General features: G+C 47.5%; 1 protein-coding gene across 2 annotated transcripts in view; it reads right to left on the bottom strand.

The window, feature by feature from the left end:
• LOC131103740 (uncharacterized) overlaps nt 1-20,476 on the bottom strand; it is a 130,826-nt gene that overhangs the window by 52,979 nt on the left and 57,371 nt on the right. For both annotated transcript variants that reach the window (XM_078797109.1, XM_078797110.1), the window contains 2 exons: nt 19,636-19,736; nt 13,548-13,626 (listed from right to left, as the gene is read on the bottom strand). The gene's annotated coding sequence lies outside the window, so the exon portion shown is untranslated. The remainder of the gene's footprint in view (nt 1-13,547; nt 13,627-19,635; nt 19,737-20,476) is intronic.

Raw genomic sequence — 20,476 nt, 5'->3', positions numbered from 1 at the left:
CATGGCCTCGGCGGAGAATTGAGGTGTGGGGGTCAGCGAGGTTCTCAAAACTGTGTCGCGTATTACTCCCATATGGACCCAATGAGGCGGATTCTTCATCCCGAAAGGCTTCCAAGAGCCGTGGGAGCAGATCGCCCCCGTCTCCCAACCCCCCCGGAAAGGAATGACGTTTGATCTTCATCCAGGACTTCCAGCGTTCACAAGTTCAGCGCTAGTGCAGTCTTTACAGTGACAGTGGCCGGGATGAACATTTGCTTTTCATTCCCGCATGGAATGTCAAACATGAAGTGAATGTGACGGCGGTCCGTGGATGATCCTCGGCTCATTCGTATGTTGACGGAGATGCTGACGCTGCATTCTCTTCGCGACTAACAACGTTGGACTGGATTACAGCTTCCACTTTCAACACCAAACTAAATAATTGGGTTGACATTTGACCTTTTGGAACGGATTAAGGAAAACTGCCATCCCGTTGTGTAAAAATCAGTGCAGTTAACGCTTAAATGCGACTGAATAGAGAAGATGGTTACACCTGAACATCTCAACTCAGAGCTGCTCAATGCAATGATTGTGTTATATTACATAACTCATAAAGATGCTACTTATTGTATAGTGGGAGTAATTGGATGTCTTTATATCGCGGACGTACTGGACGCTATTATCTACTCAAGGACAATGGAGGAGGAGGAGGACTTGCATTCATCTTCTCAAAGATCTGAGGATCACTCAAACACAAAAAGTGGAGTGTGTGCTCTCATCCCAATTTTGGAGATGTTTTTTAAAAACATAAAATGTCCCTCGATGCTTTCCCATTCCCATTTCCCATTGGATACGTTTTCACTCGATAAATGCAATGGAATCCACCTGCACAACATCATGGACGCCGTGTGTGTGTGTGTGTGTGTGTGTGTAGGGTCATTATTGTATGAACGGTAGTAGGTTGATAGAAGCCATTAGAGGAAACACCTTCCTCTCAGCCATCATATAACGTCTATATGAAATCCACTTAAAAGCCTTCTCCAGAACACCAATACTCTGTAGAACATTCAAGTGGAAGGAGTGCTCGGACATCCACGGGGGATGGCTGGATGGATCACAAACAATAAATGTACTCTGGCCAGTGCAGCTGTCTGGTAAGCTAAGCTAGCCAGCAAACATAAATATCATTTTATTCATGAAAGACAGTCCTCATATTTATTACTTCGATCACAAGTAAACTTGGTTATACAACACACTGGGGTGACTAAACTAGGGAACTCGGCCCCGCAATGACACTCTAATGATACTAGAAGTTTACTCCGAGATCATTTCAATAAGACACAAGACACACATGTTACTAACGTCTGAACACATCAACATTGGAGACCTCTAGACATGAACTAACACCCCTATAGTCACCTTCACACTCCGATTACCCAGTATAGCAGATATAAGACAAAATAAGACAAGACACCTGTTACCACCTTCTGAATACACCAACATTAGAGACCTCTGGGCATGAAATAACACCCCTATAGTCACCTTCACACTCTGATTATCCAGTGTAGCAAATATAAGACTAAATAAGACACAAGGCACACCTGTTACCACCTTCTGAATACACCAACATTAGAGACCTCTAGACATGAAATAACACCCCTATAGTCACTGGCACACTCCTATTGCCCAGTATAGCAGATATAAGACAAAATAAGACACACCTGTTACCACCTTCTGAACACACCAACATTAGAGGCCTCTAGACATGAAATAACACCCCTATAGTCACCTTCACACTCCGATTATCCAGTATAGCAGATATAAGACAAAATAAGACCCAAGACACACCTGTTACTAACTTCTGAACACACCAACATTAGAGACCTCTAGACATAAAATAACACCCCTATAGTCACCTTCACACTCCAATTATGCAGTATAGGATATATAAGACAAAATAAGACAAGACACACCTGTTACTAACTTCTGAACACACCAACATTAGAGACCTCTAGACATAAAATAACACCCCTATAGTCACCTTCACACTCCAATTACCCAGTATAGCAGATATAAGACAAAATAAGACACAAGACACACCTGTTACTAACTTCTGAACACACCAACATTAGAGACCTCTAGACATAAAATAACACCCCTATAGTCACCTTCACACTCCAATTATGCAGTATAGGAGATATAAGACAAAATAAGACAAGACACACCTGTTACTAACTGCTGAACACACCAACATTAGAGACGTCTAGGCATGAAATAACACCCCTACAGTCACCATCATATTCCTATTACCCCATATAGAAGAAAAGACGTGTGAAAAAAGTGAAGGACGGGTGCTGATGTGACCTTTAACCTCCACTAATTCCAATAAAGACCAAACACGATGTCCGTAAAAGTGGCACCCAATAAACCTTTGATCCGTCCCCGGCTGTGGGGACCAGTGGGATGGTCAAGATGTCCCGCAGGATGAGACGAGCGGGACCAGGAGACGTCCATTTGTCCTCTGCTGTGATTGGTTCAGAGCTGCTATGAGGAAGGATGGGCTGCCATTTTGTTCTTGGAGGAGATAAGAGTCAATTACGCTGGAAGAAGAAGGTACTTTCTGCCATTTTCTCCATGGTGGGTGGGTGGATGGATGAAGGGACATGCCCCCCCCCCCCAATCCGGAGACACAAAGACGCCTCATTTGTCTTGGGTGATGGACAGCGGCAGGGTGCAGGCGTGATGATGATGATGATGATGATGATGATGAAGGCGTCGTGACTCGCTCTGCTCGGGGTCGGAGTCGTGCGCGCCCTCCAACACCCTTGGGTGCTGCCCCCCCCTCCTCCACTTCTGCCTGCAGTAGATGAGTCAGAGGTTTGGAGAGGCGCAGGGGCGGACATGGATGGGTGGTGGGGGGGACGGGGGGCGAGGGGACGGGGGGGTTAATAGAATATTATGAATAAAAAAAGCGCGGCGGCCATTAGGGAGCCTCCCTGGCACGCTTCATTCAATTCAAGTGTTTTAATCCAAGGAAGACAACTTTGCTTTTCTTCTTGGGAGGTGACTTCTTTCTTGGGGGGGGGGGTCTAATTGCTTTAAGGACTTCCTGGGCAGACCGCAGCAGTGTACTCCTCTCCTCTGCTTCCGAGGGTGCGGTTAAACCAGTGACAAGCGGAACGTCGGGATGCTGGGATCCGACCCGGGTCTGACCCGTCATTAGCGAGCAGGTGCTGCTGGCCTGCGGAGAGTTCCTCCCGGCGATGGCGATGATGCGGCTAATAATACACTTTTGTTGATGCTAGCTGTAATCGCGCATGACAACAGGCCAGGCCTGCAGGGGGTTCTGGTCCAATCCGCACATCAGAACCAAAAGGGACAACAAAATGAAGCCGGATCGGGATCAAACACGGCTCTTCAACTGACAGATGATTCTGGTTTCATGTGTAGCATGAAGAAGCAACCCGAGTCTTTATGAAGTTCTACCAAAAGTGTCCGTAGATCTACCTCACTTGTTTGTTTACCTTCGGGAAGATGGAGCTGTAATTGCAACCATTGTAGTTTTCTTCCACGTCTATGCTAAGCTAACATGTTAAAATGAGTATAATGTTAGCACTTCCACATCACATAGCAGTGCTAGCGGCGCCAACATTTGTGTCCCACTCAGTAAATCTTACTAGCTAACCTAGCAATACTTTATAATGTACCACGGACCACAAACAGCCATAGTTTGGAGACCCTCCACCCTTGGAGTAAGTCTAAATCCTCGTATGGAGGCTAACAGAAAACTACTACAATATAATAATGAGCAATCCATTTCATTTGTTCAGCTCGTTAGCGGCCCCCAGCTTTCATCCGACTGTCTGTTTAGAGTGGGGTCAATGCCGAGAGGGGGGGGGGGGCTGCTGGAATTTTAATTGGCTTTAATGGCGTTCCTGGCCCTGATGGAGTACGTGTGCGACAAAGTACATGTTTATTTTCCGACAGCCTTCACTTTGGATCGGCAGCACCTGTCCTTCCAGTAAAAATAAACCTCCATCCTGGTCCCCCCCCCCCAGCACTGAACCATATCAGGCGGACCGGGTCGGGGTGGCACCTCTACCTCCCTTCACGGCGGCGGTGCGGCCTAAATCACGGCAGCGGCGCTTGACAGCGTGCGATGGGGCTGAAAACGTCTTTCCCAGGTTGCGATTGCGTCGGATCAGCCGGGCTGTAAATCACATGACCGGGGCAGGAACAAAGCACCCCCCCGCCCCCTTTTTAGGTCCTCACTTCCTGACTGTAAATCAAAGATTAATCCCTAAAGTGATCTCCTCCCTCAACTCTCCATTCCTTCCACTCATCCTAAATGCGAGTTGCGGTCGGTCGGCAGTGCACCATGGCAACCATGGCAACCATGCAGGCGATGCATCCTGGCCACCCTGCCATGGAGAATTCCTGGTGATATTCCCTGTGTGAAACGACCACGGGTGGGACGTGCAGCAGGCCTTTTTCGTTGGGGTTGTTCGGTTCCCTCCCTATGTGGTGGGTGGGGGTTCCACGGAGCACATGGAAGCCATAAAGAGTCCAGAGAGGTACGGCGTTCCCGAGTGGAACACATGTCGAGTGGCCGGCACAAAAGAGATGTGATGACGGGGGAGGCAAAAGGAGTCGATTATCCAAAGCGGTCGGATCGTCTTTCACATAAAAATAAATAAAAGCCAGCAACAATCGTCTCTGTTCTCAACTTATCCGTCCTGGGAATGGCGAGGAGTGGGCTAGCGATAGCATGACATCGTCCATTAAATACTTTGGAAGCCACTTGATGTCTGTATCTTCAACATGTTCTGTCCCGTCCAAACACCCAGGTAGTATTGGAAAACAAAAAAGGCTTCGCTACACATCTTAAAGTTCCATTTTGTGTTTCTAATCTAGCAGTTTCTGCTAAATGTAACGTTAGCACTTTAGCATCAGATAGCGGTGCTGGTATTGCCAATGTTGGCGTCCCCCCATCCCCCACTCCTTGGTCTTACGTCATCGTATACAATAAATGGCCTCTCGTAGGTCATGGATGAAGTACACAATAGCTCATTAGCATTAAAGCGACACACACACCCGCCATCTTGTTTAGTGTATTGATATTACTCTGATGATGTCAGAGGCTGAACTGAGTTCGCCATGAACTATAAGTCATTATTACAAGTTATTGTTTGCTTTCAAAACTCAAACAACATAGAAAATATTTTATGAAAAATGCTAAATGATGCAGCGGCCCTTTAAATGTTGATGTGTACCTTTAAGAGGGAAGAACAGCAGGATGCTAACGATGGTCCTTTCATATTTAGCACAGCTGCAGGTTGGACCTCAATCGATGGCAGCACCTTGGCTTTAGTTACAAATTCAATTCAACCCCCCTCCCCGACCCCCCACCCACACACACACACACACACACACACTTTATTTCTCCAGTGCGTCCACATCCAGCATATTTACGCTGCCTTCTTTCCTGGCTAAGTTAATAACGCAGCTCGACGCCCAGGCCTCGTTTGGAGCCATTTGGGGGCTGGGAGCGCTCAGACACACCCCATCCATCATGGAGTGGGACGGGGGTCATCCCCAGAGCAGCCCTACCTCTTTTAAAAGTGATGGGCTCGTGCACGGGGGTCAATGGCGGCCCTATTCTGATCATAATGATGTTAGTTTCCTCGACATCGGGCGGTAAAAGCACGTCCGCCCCCCCCCCGTTCCCTCCCTCCCCACGCACCTTCCCTCAGGGGCGGCTGCCTGGAATGAGCTTTAACAAGCTTTTGTTGAATCATGTTGGGCTAAAACGCCTTATTGATCCTCATTGATGCAGTCTGGCGGCCATGACGCTTATGGAGTTGTGATTATGAAAATGAAGGATGAAGTGAGCCTGACGGGCGGAACAAGGCGTCGGCGGCGGCGGCAAAGCCCGGATTGACTGATTGGACGCTCAGAACGTGAAAAATGAAACAACGTGTCGGATGGAGCCTCATCTTTGATGAGGACGACGACTAACGGCTGACCGATGGACTCGGCTCACGCAGGTGTGAGCAGGAGCCGTCAGATCTTTACGGCCAACGCCGCAGTCTTAACGAGAGAGATGCGGCGCCGGTAATTACCACGCCACGCCCCCACCCCGGCAGCCATGGAGGCCAGGAGCGGCGTTTTGGGGGGGGGGTGAAAAATATCTTAGTTAACAAGCATGAGCGCCCACGCAGGCCGGGAAATCACATGACCGCTCGGTCCCCTGTGGGAGTGAAACCACAGAAGAACGCCACAGAGTCATGTGACAGAGTGAGATAGAATGTCTTTAAAAAGAGTGTTTTTTGAGGTGTGGTTTGACATAATGTGCATTTTTGGGTGTGTAAATACCACTAAAAGTACTTGAAAATGAGGACACCTAAAAAAGGGAGTATAAGTTTTGAAGTCCAATATTCAAAGCTACAAGCCTGCTGATACAGAAGTACACAGAATGATAAAGTACTTATTTACTTTCTTTCCAACATGCCCAGCAGATGCCCATAAAACATCTCCCATGCGTTTGCTGATCTGACTTTCATCTCCCGACACCGCCGTCATGAAGAAGAGAAATGAGAAATACGTAGGACATGCCCGGGTCTTGAACGTGGGCGCCTCTGGGATCAGGGATGAGCGCCTCAAGCCAACGCCGTGTTCCTTCAAATAACGTTGAGAAGGTTGCGGTGGCAACGCGACGCCGCCCAGATGCTCGGTGAGATTTACAGATAAGATGGCGGACCACCCGTGGAGTTTTAGCTACTCGCTTTACCTCGGGTTTTGTACTTGATTAGCGCTGCGCTCTAATTAGCACTAGACATGGATGTTCGTTTTTTTTCAGCTATAAAAATAAAACCACGGCATGTGAGCAGTGAAACACAGTGGGGGGGCTACTAATGCTATGAAAATGCAGTATATCATAATGCTAATATTCCTTTGTTTCACGCTGTAAAATGACGGAATTGGCGTTTTTGACATTTTCTCAGGCAATTCAAACCGTCTGTCAAAGGTTTGCAGCATTTCTTTTGTCATGACTTTGTGAGCATAGAGCATTTTGGGCTGGTCCTTTTGTATTGACTTTGCCGACCAAGCCAATAATACATTTTTATAGTCTTTGTTGTTGAGGTATTAGCTTTTTGTATTCCAGAATGTAAACAAAATGACTCCTGGCTAAAGTTAAAGACAATTATTATTGATTTTTTTATATTTTAAACTTTATTATATTCTCGACTTTAACGACTTTCCTTGCAACTTCTGAATTAATTAATGTTTTTAAATGCCGCAGGCCAACAAAAACGAGTTGAGTGCAGCAAATGGCCCCCAAGCCGGGCTTTGGACACTACTGAATCAGCATCGAAAGGAAATAAAATAACATGGAGGTGAAGCGCTTTTAATGAGACACACATGTGCTTTATCACGCGCTTCCATCGACATTTCTCACAGGAAACTGGAAAACAACCTGCCATGGACGGGTGAGGGTGGGGGCGACGGTGGGGGTGAGGGTGAGGGGTTGGGTGTTGTCAGAACGCGAGGGGGTCACAGGTCAAACGCGGCCACATTATGAGCGCGACATGGTGATTGCCAAAGTCAACAGAGGAGGCTCGGCTATCGCGCACTTTTTTTTTGTTGTTTGTCTAAGGAAGTCGCCATGGCAACCAACAACACCGAGCGCTAAGCTTCACTTCATGAGAAAAATCTCGCGTTTGGGAAGGTCAAGGGGGAGTCTGTAATGCGGTAGACCAATTATATTCATCATCATTAGACATGTCTCCAACCAAGAATCACAAAAGCTTGCCGACTTGGACGGATCTCAACTGATTGTCAGCCTGTCAGTCCTCCACAACCACAGTGTGTGTGTGTGTGTGTGTGTGTGTGTGTGTGTGTGTGTGTGTGTGTAAAAGAGATGCAACCACCTCACAAAAATGAGATGAGTCACCGCTCGGACAAAAGGACCGAAAGCACTGCTGTTGAAAGAAAGCAGAACACGTCCTTTTGTTCCAAGTGTTTGCAAGACAGAGAAACAGGAAGTGGATGTAAATCAGCCCGTGGACCACAAGCGGCGGTCGCATGGGCAATCGAAATATCGAATCACGACGACCCAGGGATGTGTTTAAGGAAAAGAAAGACTGAAAGGCTGAATGTGGCTACAATGGAAACACTTCAATAACGTTAGCATCATCGCACCGCAATAACAACAAAGCTTCAATCTGGAAATAACGAGGAGTTTGACTTTTGCTTGACCTTTCCTTCGCCTGCGCCGCACCGGCTCGCCCCACGCATCGCAACATTAGGTCAGCCGCAACATTAGGTAACGTTAGCTAAGGGTTTGGCTTTATGTTTTACGCATTGTCATTGAACACAACAGTCTTACTCACCATGCAGAGCAAAACATAAGCAGCACACATTCTACAAAAGTTTGTGACTTAAGTGCCCGCAAGGCATGCTGGGCACTCCAGCAGCCACTCCCCTGGAAGCTAAAATATACAGAAGTCCCTAGCTTGTAGTGGTTTGATGCTAGGATAATAACGATACCTTATTAATACACGGAATACTATTGTACTTAGCAAGCAGATATTTGAATCAGGTGATAAGTATATGGAGGACTTGTTTTGGAGAAAATAGCATATAATCATAGCAAGTCTGGGTGACATTGCACCACGTTTTGGTACCCTCCTGTTGGAGTATACTTCAGGTACCTAAAGGATGGAGGTCGGCTTGGCTAGCAATGTAGGAAACCCTGTAATGGGAGCAGCCAATCATGATTATCCAAGAGTAAACAACGCAAGAGGGAAAGTTAGGGAGCGAGGCGATCAGCATGCAGACGCATGCTACTACCTTCAACAACTTCCTGCCTGTGGAGCCAGGAGAGTGGAGACAGCTGGGCAAAGTGGAAACATCTTGTTCTCCACGGCGCTCTCGGTCCACAAACTATTCTGGTTCTGGATGCTTTGCATGGTAAGATCTTTACACCACAATGGTGGCATGTGGCGCTTTCAACAATAGACTCCACGATGCTGATACCTACCGCACTCACAGATGTTCACCACCAAAACAATGTCAGATGTTCCACAAACAACAAAACAAGCCAATTATGAATATAAAACTATGCAAAATTATGATTTTTGGAGGTTTTGGCCGCCTGCCCGCTAATGTAAGCGAGAAAGTGAAAGGTTTTAATGCAAAGTGGCTGCTTTCTTGCTGCATTTCTTTGCAATCCGTGAAGACGTATCGGCACTTTCAACACTCGCTGCTCTGCTTGATGAATAAAAATGATTTCCTCCCGCGTCTGCCAGGAGCCTGCGAGGCGTCACGGCGAGGACGATGTCCAGGAGCCGAATTAACGGCATTAGCGCGACAAATTGCAGCTGCTGTGGGCCATCACAGCGAGAGTCGCTTTCATAAACAAACCTCGTCAACAGCCCGCCCTTCGCCTCGCCTCGCCGAGGCCACCCGGGCACACACGCCCACATCCCCGCCCCCCCCGGTCAAGGTCATTTAGCCGGAGTGATGGAAAAGCAAACAGGAGAGTGAAAGTGTAGACGGCGTAAACGGGTGTGAAAATAAACGACAACAAGCGAGCTGAGATACACCGATAGAGTAATCAGCCCCCCCCCCCCCCAAACTCCACCTTCCTGCATCATTTGCTTCATCACATGTGGTGATGATGATACTCAGCCATCCCAACCATCCCGGCGCCGCGGGAACACGACACGTTTGATCACAATCAAAGCCAGGATCCATCATGGCGGCGGAGGGCGTGACCAGACTGGAAACGCTTCATGATGATGATGATGATGAAGAGGTGGGGGGATGCATATTCTAAAGTAGAGAGATCGGCGACGCCATGACAACTGCTTCTATCTTGCCTCCGCTCATATTTGTTTATGATTATGTAAGAATGTCATATTACAGCACATCCGACGCTAATTGATATTCTTATTAAAAAAGCAGTAACTCTTAATTGTTGAAATATTGTGCTGCTGCTGAGGAAACCGTATCTCTTTCTTTGGCAAAAGTCAACTCATGATGAGCTAATCAAACTATGAAAAATTGCAGGTCGGTCTGACTCACTCATCACACAGCAACTTAACACCCAAAGCTATGAAATATATAATATATAAGTATCAATATGAGTTTAAAATAACAACCTTTTCTCATAACACATTTCATTGGTTATGACTGCCGGGTGTACAGCAATGCCGCCTATGTCCACTAGAGGGAGGCCGACATTGGCAGCCATCTTCTTTTTGTCCATATGAAGCAAACCTGACCAACCAAACGAGCTCGTTTGACCCTACTGGTGATGTGTGGTTGCAAAAGCAATGCCAAACTAAGCTAAGCCAGGAAGACAGCTACCCTAAGAAAAGATTCACGATGCCGGCGTCACTTCCTGTTGGCGTGTGACGTGAAGGCAATCAGCGATTCAAAAGTGGCCGACCACGAGCGTCAATCCGTCATCAAGTCATGGCTCCTCCATGCGTCACCTGCTCGGGCCTTTTAATCATTGGCACCACAGCCCTGCAGTTACACCACAATCAAAGGCCACTGCTGCCCCCCAGCCCCCCCACAAACACTGGAGTGGGCGACGTGGTCATTAAATCTACTGGAGGCGAACCGGGAAGAACATGAGTCAAGATTTGGGAGCGTGTCGTAGGAATTGTTTGTTAGCTCAGAGATCACCGATTGGATCAAGAATGACTCAGAGTTGGCCCGCGTGCTGGCCCGCGTGCTGGTCCGCGTGCTGGCCCGCGTGCTGGCCCGCGTGCTGGCCCGCGTGCTGGCCCGCGTGCTGGTCCGATGCCGGCGTCACGTTGAGGTCCAGGAGGCAGCTGGAGGACGCGTCCTCGGCGCCACCTTTCCCGCAAACTCCAAACACCATCCAAACTCCAAAGTCCTCACACTTTGGAAAGTGTCATTTGTCTCATTTTCTCTCTGCTTCTGTGCTCCTTTTTTGACATGTTCACAGGCGCCCCCCCCCCCCCCCCCAATCCACCCCCCTCCTGACCCCCAGAGTAAATAAACACCCTGAAGTGCTATTAGGTTTCGGCAGAACCACGTCCACGTCAAATAAATATCTCCCTTGTAACCCTAAGACTGTCATTGCTTGCTCAATTCTGCGCTTGTCTGTTTTCCTCCTGAACATGAGAACCCTCCCCCTGGACCTGGACCTGGACCTGGAGACCTGTAACACTTCCACACTTCCACCAGCAGGGGGTCCACTTAGCTCCATTGGGCTTTAAGCGCTGCGGCGTCAATGAAAGCATTAAAAGCCATTCCGGCACAATCATTCCCAGCAGGAAGTCAGCACTAAAGCAGCATGGCGGCCCGCAGGAAGGAAGTCAATGGCCACGATTGGAATCATTGCAATTGTGTGACAATTCCGAAAAAGATCCGACGGTGCGGAACAATCAACTGTGGGGAGCTTTCAAGCTACAATACGTACCCACTCGACGGTCTCCGATGGTCATCCACAAGCGAATACACGGAGTCTCGGAATCCCGATGACAACAATGGTTGGATACTTCATCAATAACTACAGTACTACTACAAATACGTACATGGACTTGGCGCTATATGTTGCCCCTCATAAACGGGTTATATCACACCCAAAGACCACCTGGCAACCTTAACTGAAACCAAGTTTGACGCCATCTTGTGTGCGTCTTCTTCTACATCTGCACTTCCTCACACGAGCTGTTTAGCGTGTTTACGTTACGTTTACGTTACGAGGCTACGAGAGTCAGATTCCAGGTGGAGACAAACTTGCTGTACATTTGACCTTGACCTTTCTTTAACACCAACCTGAAGGTCAACCTCTGTGTGGTAGAGGTTGGAGGTTCTGCTGGGCCTGCTAGGTGTTCTCTCAGGGGTCGGACCTGGCCTGTGACCCCTGAGGTCACGCTAACACAGCTATGGAGTCCTGTGAGTGTGTGGGATCGTGGACTCTCATGGATGGGGGGGTTTGGGACCAGGATGCTGCAGCTCCAGTTGAAGGCGTAGGAAATGAAAAGTGTTCTCCAATGTTTTCACAGCCTGGGAGCGTTTTAGCGCCCTGCTAATGATTAGCGTGGCTTCAAGGCTTACGCTGACATGATCCCACACACCTCATGCGCGCCTACACGTGGAGATGGATGCACTTACCCGCCCCACCCCACCTCACCCCACCCCACCCCACACACACCTGCTTTGCATGAAGCGGCGCTCGGAGCGCATCGTGGATGCTCGCTTGAAACGTGTAAAAATACGACATCATGGCGGCTGAATGACAATTACAACAAAAAAGAGCAGCAGCAGGAAACAAAAGCCAGAGTGGAAGGACTCATGCAGGCTGGAGTAATGACAGGACTTGGTGTGACGTCTCCTGCCGACGCATGCTAACCGCTGATTTATTAGCATCGCATCCCGCGGCTCTTTGCCATATTTACGCTCACCGGCATGTTTAGATTACTCCGGTATCATCGGGGGCCCCGTTAGTCGAGTCTAATTGTTTCCACGCTGCTTTGCATCAGGGAGCTTATCCCGCGAGGTGGTTGCATCCGGGACGGCCCATCGGCGTGGAATAAATATATTCCATATTTATATTTATATATTTATATATATATACGGTCCATGCAAATGAGGATGGAGGAATCCATCTTTAGACGGCGGGGACCTCCAGGTGACTTCTCTTATACCGGATTAGCAGAAGACACGCAGCTTGAAGCACTTGCACACAGCATCCATTTCCTGACAAGCTAGCACCCCCCCATCCCCACCCCCAATCCCCCCCCCCCTTTGGCTTTTCTTATGGGAACGCACAGTAGAGCACAACATCACAACACATGATACTTTATGTTTTCATTGCAGCTTTTTGTGTGGGATATGTGGGGGGGGGGCGAGGGGGGGGGGGGGTAACAACAGACAAATGGCAACAAAGTTATTTCACGTGTCTGGTTCTTATTTAAACTGGAAAAGCGTCAACATGGCCGAGTTATGTATTTGAAATAAAACCCCATGTTGCCATCATATCACAATCCTTTATCCCCACCACCAGCAGGGGAACGTTTACACTACTATCATGCGCAAACATTTTCAATTCTAATCATTTACAAACACCCCCACCCCCCCACCACCACCCCCCTAATAGTGAATAACAGAAGTGAAAATATTCAGTTCCAGGGTCAAACTGTGGCCATCATAAAACCCTGCTGACTATGCAGGCACTCTTTGAAGCCACATTTCAACATGATTAAGTGTAATAAGAAGTGTGACACGAGTCTCAACTAGGAATGGTACACTTCAATTATGTTACAGTAATTGCTTTATCATAAGATATATATGAGTCTGCACCCCCCCCATACACACACACACACACACACACTCAGCTGTCTTATTTTATCTTATGTCTACTACTATATTGGGTAACAGGAGTGTGAACGTGACTATAGGGGTGCTATTTCAGAAGGAGAGAGCTCTAATGATTTAATAAAGATTTTTTCACTTATCACGGTCAGGGACTAATTAAGCACAATAAACGAGGTTTTACCGTACTGTGTTCACTGTGTACTTACCGTAGTGATGGTTCAAATCCGTGACTGTCGTTGCTAGGTGCTAGATGATCCACGAGATTACAGCCTCGACCAGATTAGGCTGTAAACAAAGCGATACAAACATAAGTACAGTATATGTTTACATTATTTTGGTAAGAAATAACAAATAATTGGAGGAACTGTTTGGGAGCTGAGCCAAAGGAACCGAATCCAAATTCCCATCACTACTTCACATAATTTCTTGTGACCCCCCTTCCCCCCCTGATGCTGGTGCGCCTTCAGAAGTGTATTTTTAACAACTTTCCCAAAGTAGGAGGATAAAAGTAATGTAAAAATACATTACATTTATTGCCTTTCACCCCCCCTACCCCCGCACGCCTTGAATTATTTTGGCAGGGTCCCTTACGCTGGAGATGGCAGTCATCCTACCACCCCCCACCCCGCCTTTGGTGGCACACCCTCCTCTAAAAGCTTTTTTAATTATGGCGGCCATTAAAGCGGACTTGGCTCTTGGCTCTGTCTGATGGCATTGTGTGCTATTTGCGACCTGCAACCCCGCATGCTGACGCACACGCACACGCACACGCACGCACACACACACACACACACACACACACACACACACGCACACACACACTTGCAGGGTACTTAGAAGCGCATGTAGATCCACTCCTGTAAGCAAAAGCAAGCATGGTGGCTCCATAGGTTTTAAATGGAGGCCCGGGGGCCATGGAGGGACAGCAAGGAAAAGGAAAGAAGGACAAAAAGTAAAAGTTCAGACAGAAGAAGACGATGAAGATGCCATAAAACACCTTGTCGCCGAGGTGTGTGTGTGTGTGTGTGTGTGTGTGTGTGTGTGATTAAAGCTAACAAATAAACAGTAAAGACAGCAAAGGAAGCTAGCATGACTCATCCTTGAGTGCTTTGAAATGAACGTCATAAAGCAAAAGGTGTTTTCAAAACTTGTCTGGGGGGGGCTAAAGAAGACACATAAGGATGTACAGGGGCCCCCCATCGCCTGCCCCCACCCCGCTGCATCTACTTTCCAAGCAGTCTGGGCTGGAAAGACACTAATCCAATTGTCACTGTTTTAAAGGAGACGTATCCCAGCCTTGGGGGTGGGGGTGGGAGAGTGGGGTGGGGGGGCTCTGAGGGGTCACGCCGACTTCCAGTCCAGTGTGGACCAATGGGAAGTCTCCATCAGGGGGCCTGACAGGCTGCTACAAGGGGGGGGGGTGTATCAGGTTGCGCTCCCAGGGGTGGTTCCTCCTGGGGTGTCCATATGTGAAGTGTGGACATCGGGTGGGGTTCCGCCATTGGCCCGAGTCGGGAACCCGCCCTCTTCAAAGGCGGCGTTGTCCTTTGAGCCCCTGAGGCCGGCCGCTCTCGTCATAACAATGGCGGATGATGCCCCCCCCCACCCACCCCCACTAACACACCAAACCTCCCCTTGAAGTCGGACACCATCCTGGCAGCTGACCCACCCGGTGGTTCTGATGGCGGTTCCACTTTGATGGTGTAACCTGCACCCCGACCCAAGAAGATGCTTTGGTAGATGATCTTATCTGGAGGAGACCACAAAGATGGTGCTGTCGCTTCCTGGGTCCTAACGCAGACGGAATTATCCTGAGGAAATATCCCAACATCACTGGATGAATTCCCATCCATCTTATCCCCACCAGGGGGGCGGGTATGCTGGAGCCTATCCCAGCTGACTTTGGGCCTCAGGCGGAGTACACCCTGGCACTTTTACAATCAGTAACTGTTACATTTGTTCACCTCCTGCCTTTTTGATATAATTTGCATTTTTTAAATATTTTTTTAAATTATTTTTTATTTTTTTAATTTTATTTATGTTTATTTTTTATTTAATTTAATCAAATGCAAAATTGGAAAAATTAGCAAAAAAGTGCAATCTAAGGGGGAATTTGTTGCTATTTTTGTGATCATACATTTCTGATTTGTCTTGAAATATGTATTATTATGGTAAGATTTAATTTCAATTTTTCAAAATAAAAGTATACAGAATTCCTTCGTTTATCACAGTTAATTGGTTCCTCACCCGACCATGATAAACAAATTTCCATCAAGTCGGATCAAATGAAGAAACCTTGCATCGACCCCCCCCCCCCACCCACCACCTTGTTGAGATGTTCTCGTGTCAACATGCTAACCAAGGAACACCAACCCCAATGAATAAAATAAATAGTGATGATAACCTTAGACTTACGCTACTTTGTCACCCCCCCCCCCCAACAAGCAAGTAAAGGTGTTATTGTTCTCGAAGGTGAACCGACTTCCCCGGAGCCCTGGAGGTGTCGCACGGTCACGCTTGGCTCCACCAAATGTTTACGCCAGGACCCGCCAAAGGCGTACGTGAGGTCAAAGGTTGGATGAAAGTGTGTGATTGTGTGATTGACAGCAGAGGAGAGCTCAGCAGGGAGCCCTGAAGGAGACTCTCTGGGCTGTGGGAATAGTTTATTTCCAATGTCAGGGGGAGGGCAAACATTGCAAGGTGTCCGGGGCCTAAACCCAAACAAACATGGCGACCTCGGATCCACGCCTCAGGCTGCTGTCCTGTCCTGAACGCCTCCTCTGTTAACTTAGCATGACGTTGCTATGAACATGAGAGTGATGTTAGCGCTTTAGCATCACAGCGCTCATCCGACTGTTAGTTTATCGTGTCTCAAGTTCATGAGGTGAGCGTCGCTTTAGAAGATCCCTGGTGTGCAGCCAAGGTTGCGTGTGTTTGATCTTTAAACGTTCCAATGACGACTTCTCCTCCAGTCGGTTTCTGTTTTCTCTTCCTTTGCTCTCCGGTGACGACGACAACTGCGGTTTTGTATGTGATAGTGATCTTTGGCCCCCGTCAAGCCCTGACTCAGTGACGGTCTGCTATCTGGAAAAACACTGAGCACCAAAAGCGCCGAGACGGGATGATGCAGGAGGAAAAGGAAAACGGCGGAGAAGTCGGGGGAATCCAAAACAGATGCTAAAATACAGCATCCATCTTTGCAGCCTGCAGACTGGAAGTCAACATCTCGCCAGCGCCTTGATTAAGACGGGGTTCTGCAGGTATATTGGATTGCCGTGTGCTTACACACACACACACACACACACACACACACACACCCCTGCAGTCATAACAAGTGTAGCTAAAAAGCATTAGCATGAAAACAGGCTGTGTGTCTGGAAATAATCCACTCCTCCTCCTCCTCCTCAGACTCAAGTTGAATGGATGGATGCACGTGACATTCATGGCATAGCTTAGCTGTGCTCCTTTCCCTTGGCTGCAGCACCCTCTAGTGGCTGCCATCGCACCATGCATCCTCATGCAGCTATGAACACCTCATTAGGTACACCTAAGCTGGCTCATGGCAGACGGTTCACCGATAATCACGTCAGGATTTAAAGTATGGGTACCTGGGACCTTATGCAGATGTTTGTTACTGGCAAATGGCAAATATATAATTTTAGATAACTATTAAAAACAGCAAAAATTGAACAATCTGCAGCAATTTTCCAAGAATACGGTCAAAATATTCAGTGGAAAAAATTCCTAATGTAACAAAAACAAGCTGTAATTTTACAAATATAACGTAATATGACGTCTCTACTGTGCCTTCCCATTTTACCACCATTAACTTGAAGTAAAGAAACGAAAACAATATTGTGCAAAAGAAAATAATGAAAAAATATGTAAATTGAGGGAAATTAATTTAAGGAAAAAGTAAGGCTTAAATAATCAAACTACTATGGAAATAAATGGTATATATTTTTCAAAAAAACCTGCAGAAATTGTAAAAAAACAAAAAAAAAACACCTGTAACCTTACGACAATAAAGACAAAATATTTTATTAAGGAAAAAGTAAGGCTTAAATAATCAAACTATTATGGGAATAATTAGTATATTTTTGAAAAAAACCTGCAGGAATGGTTAAAAAACTGTAATCTTTGGACAATAAAGACAAAATATTTGAAGAAAAAAAAGTTGCATTCTCACAAGAAAAAAAGTCTCAATTTTATGAGAAAAAATTTCGACTAAATTTCTACTAAATGCATATTAGATGAAGAGTGAGGAAGGGTGTGGCTTAAGGCATTATATATATATATATATATATATATATATATATATATATATTACAAGTATACAGTATTGAGTATCGAGTATACAGTATGTCCACACACATGCTTTTCAATACTGACTACAGAGCCAGAAGCAGCCACTAGATGGCAGCCTCTGCTCGCCTTCACCGCCCGGGTGCATGTCTCCCTTACGCCACCAGAGGGCAGTGTTCCAGGCCGGCAGCCTGCCATTGAAAGCCATTGAAGAGTGTGTCCGATTGGATTACGTGTGGAGCAACGCAATGATGCTGCACCATTGTCGTTTCTTGGAAAAGGAAAAGGACAAAAACGCGGCGCCGCCCGCTTTATCACGGTACGTGAAACGAGATTACGATAAGTTGATGCGGAGGCCTCACATTATTGGGTGGGTGGGGGTGAGATGGGGGCTAAGCAACCACACACACATACTCTCTTTTTGCAAGTGAGCGGAAAACTAGCATGCGCCGCCTGTGCGGGTCCCTGGAGGGCGCCCAGTGTGAGTTACGGCCTCATGATTATGTGTGTGTGGGGTGGGGGGGGGGGTGTGGAAAGAACGTGAGGCGTTTTAAAAGGCCTTTTATTATGGTTGCTTTTGCCTCCAATTGCGGGCCGGGGAGCTCATCTCCCTTTATGGGGTGCTGTTTCCGCTCCCAAATAGCTCCCCGAATCCCGGGCCGGGCGAGAGCCGGGATGGAATTATTCCGACACACGCTTAGCCTCTGTTAGCATCGGACCAGGGGAGGCAGAGGAGGAAAAGTACCAAGATGAGGAAGGCCGCGGAGATGATTGGCATCTTTCATCAGCAGCGTGTATGTGACCCCGAGCCCTCGGCCGTGGTCTCCAGGGGTGGCGTCCCTGAGCGTTTCCTCTGCTGAGCCAATTAACCTTTGAACCCCCATCCGTTAACCCCCACCTGCACCCGTCCGTGAGGTGCAAAAAGCTTTGATGGGAGACAAGAGCATCCTTCTGTGCAGCCGACGGTTCAAAGCGCCACACGCTCCCGGCCGCTACGATACGAGACCAAACAAAGGCCATCAGCGACGCTAATCAAGGCGCCAACGGAGCCACTGGGAGAGCGAGCGGACGCGGCGTAGCGATGCCTTGGCTCCTCTAACCTGCCGCTAATGAACTGCGTTATTAGGGGCGGTCTTTATTAATCACAGCCCGCCGAGCGCCGCACTACGATGTCCCCTCATGCCGCCAAGACGGCGCCTCCGAGACCCTTTGATGGCAATCTGACAGGCGTGATACATCACCAAATGTCACGCATTCTACTTCATTTCATCCTCAATACCAGCAGAAATAATCTATGTGGAGGAAGTAGAGGTGGGGGGGGGGGGTGAATCTGGAAAAAACTGCAAACAATTCCACCTATCTATGTACGTTTCACAAAAATCCGTATGGGAACAAAGTCAAGTATAAAATGGCGGACTAATACGATACTTTTATATAAACGCTGTGTGACTCTTCCTGAGGTGTGATATTAGATTAGATTAATCCAGATTAATCCAATCATTATAAGTATTTTATTTATAATCCAAAGGTGAAAGTTAGCAATAATTCCAGATGGAGCTAAGCTACCAAGCAAGACGCAGTTTGAGGATCCGGCCCCAAAAAAAATGATCTGTATGATCACATGTGTCATTTTTATGCCAATAAAATAATATTCTCATAATATAATATTCTTCTCCTGTGACGCCCCCAAGTAGGGTTTCAGTCAACTTTCTACTGAGCCGAAGAAGCCAAATCAATACATAAATTGACAGTTTATACTTTGGGGAAGTCATTTATACGTAGAATATGCTGATTCTGATAATCAAGGCCGCATTAAGTCCGCTTGCATCGGGGTCAAGCGAGGCAGCAACCCACATGGAAAGGAAAAGCTTGCATATTAGCGTCGGCTACAAGACAGGAGTAAACATGAGGATGGTTTTGGAAGACTTTTATGGAGGTTCCGACTTCTGACCATCTCAAAGATCCTTAACGTGTTGAAAGATGACTTACCAAAGACGTGAATAAGCCTCCTCTTTGGATCGATGGAGTCCTTCGTTGGCCCCGAATCTTCAGTCATCATCTTGTCAGGTTCTTCCAGCTTTGTGGAGAAACTATGGGGAGAAAAAAACATGAATTTTTTTCATGAAACATTGAGATTTCACACTGTCGAGCAGTCCTTGAATGCACCACCACAGTTTCTCTGAATTAATAGCAAAGTGACCGCCGGTTAATATATGATGGAGAGTCCTTGAAGCAGCGTGGATGACATAGACCAACTTGGATCGCCTGGGATGAACCAGCAGCCGAAGGGGTGGGGGTGGGGGGAGCACTAGCCCGTGACACTGATTCATCTATTCTATCGATCGTCATTTGGGGGGGGATCAAATGTACTTCCAACACCAACCACAAAAACCAAATGGTTCTCAAATTCCAAAACCAAATTTTGCTACCTGCACCTTCAAAATAAAACTACTTCCCATTTTCCTCCCAGCGATGAGCATCCCTGATGACAATGACTCCATTTAGACGGGCGGCATGACCAACCATGGTGAGCAACCATGGTGAGCAACCATGGTGAGCAACCATGGTGAGCAACCATGGTGAGCAACCATGGAGAGCAACCATGGAGACCGACCATGGTGAGCAACCATGGAGACCGACCATGGTGACCGACCATGGTGACCGACCATGGTGACCGACCATGGTGACCGACCATGGTGACCGACCATGGAGACCGACCATGGAGACCGACCATGGAGACCGACCATGACGACCGACCATGGTGACCAACCATGGCGACCAACCATGACGACCAACCATGACGACCAACCATGACGACCAACCATGACGA

This window comes from Doryrhamphus excisus, linkage group LG16 (assembly GCF_037039965.1).
Source record: "Doryrhamphus excisus strain RoL-2023G ecotype Guam linkage group LG16, RoL_Dexc_Guam_v1.1, whole genome shotgun sequence".
Lineage (NCBI taxonomy): Eukaryota > Metazoa > Chordata > Actinopteri > Syngnathiformes > Syngnathidae > Doryrhamphus > Doryrhamphus excisus.
The sequence above is the reverse complement of the archived record's forward strand: the minus strand, read 5'-3'. Positions and strand labels throughout refer to the sequence as shown.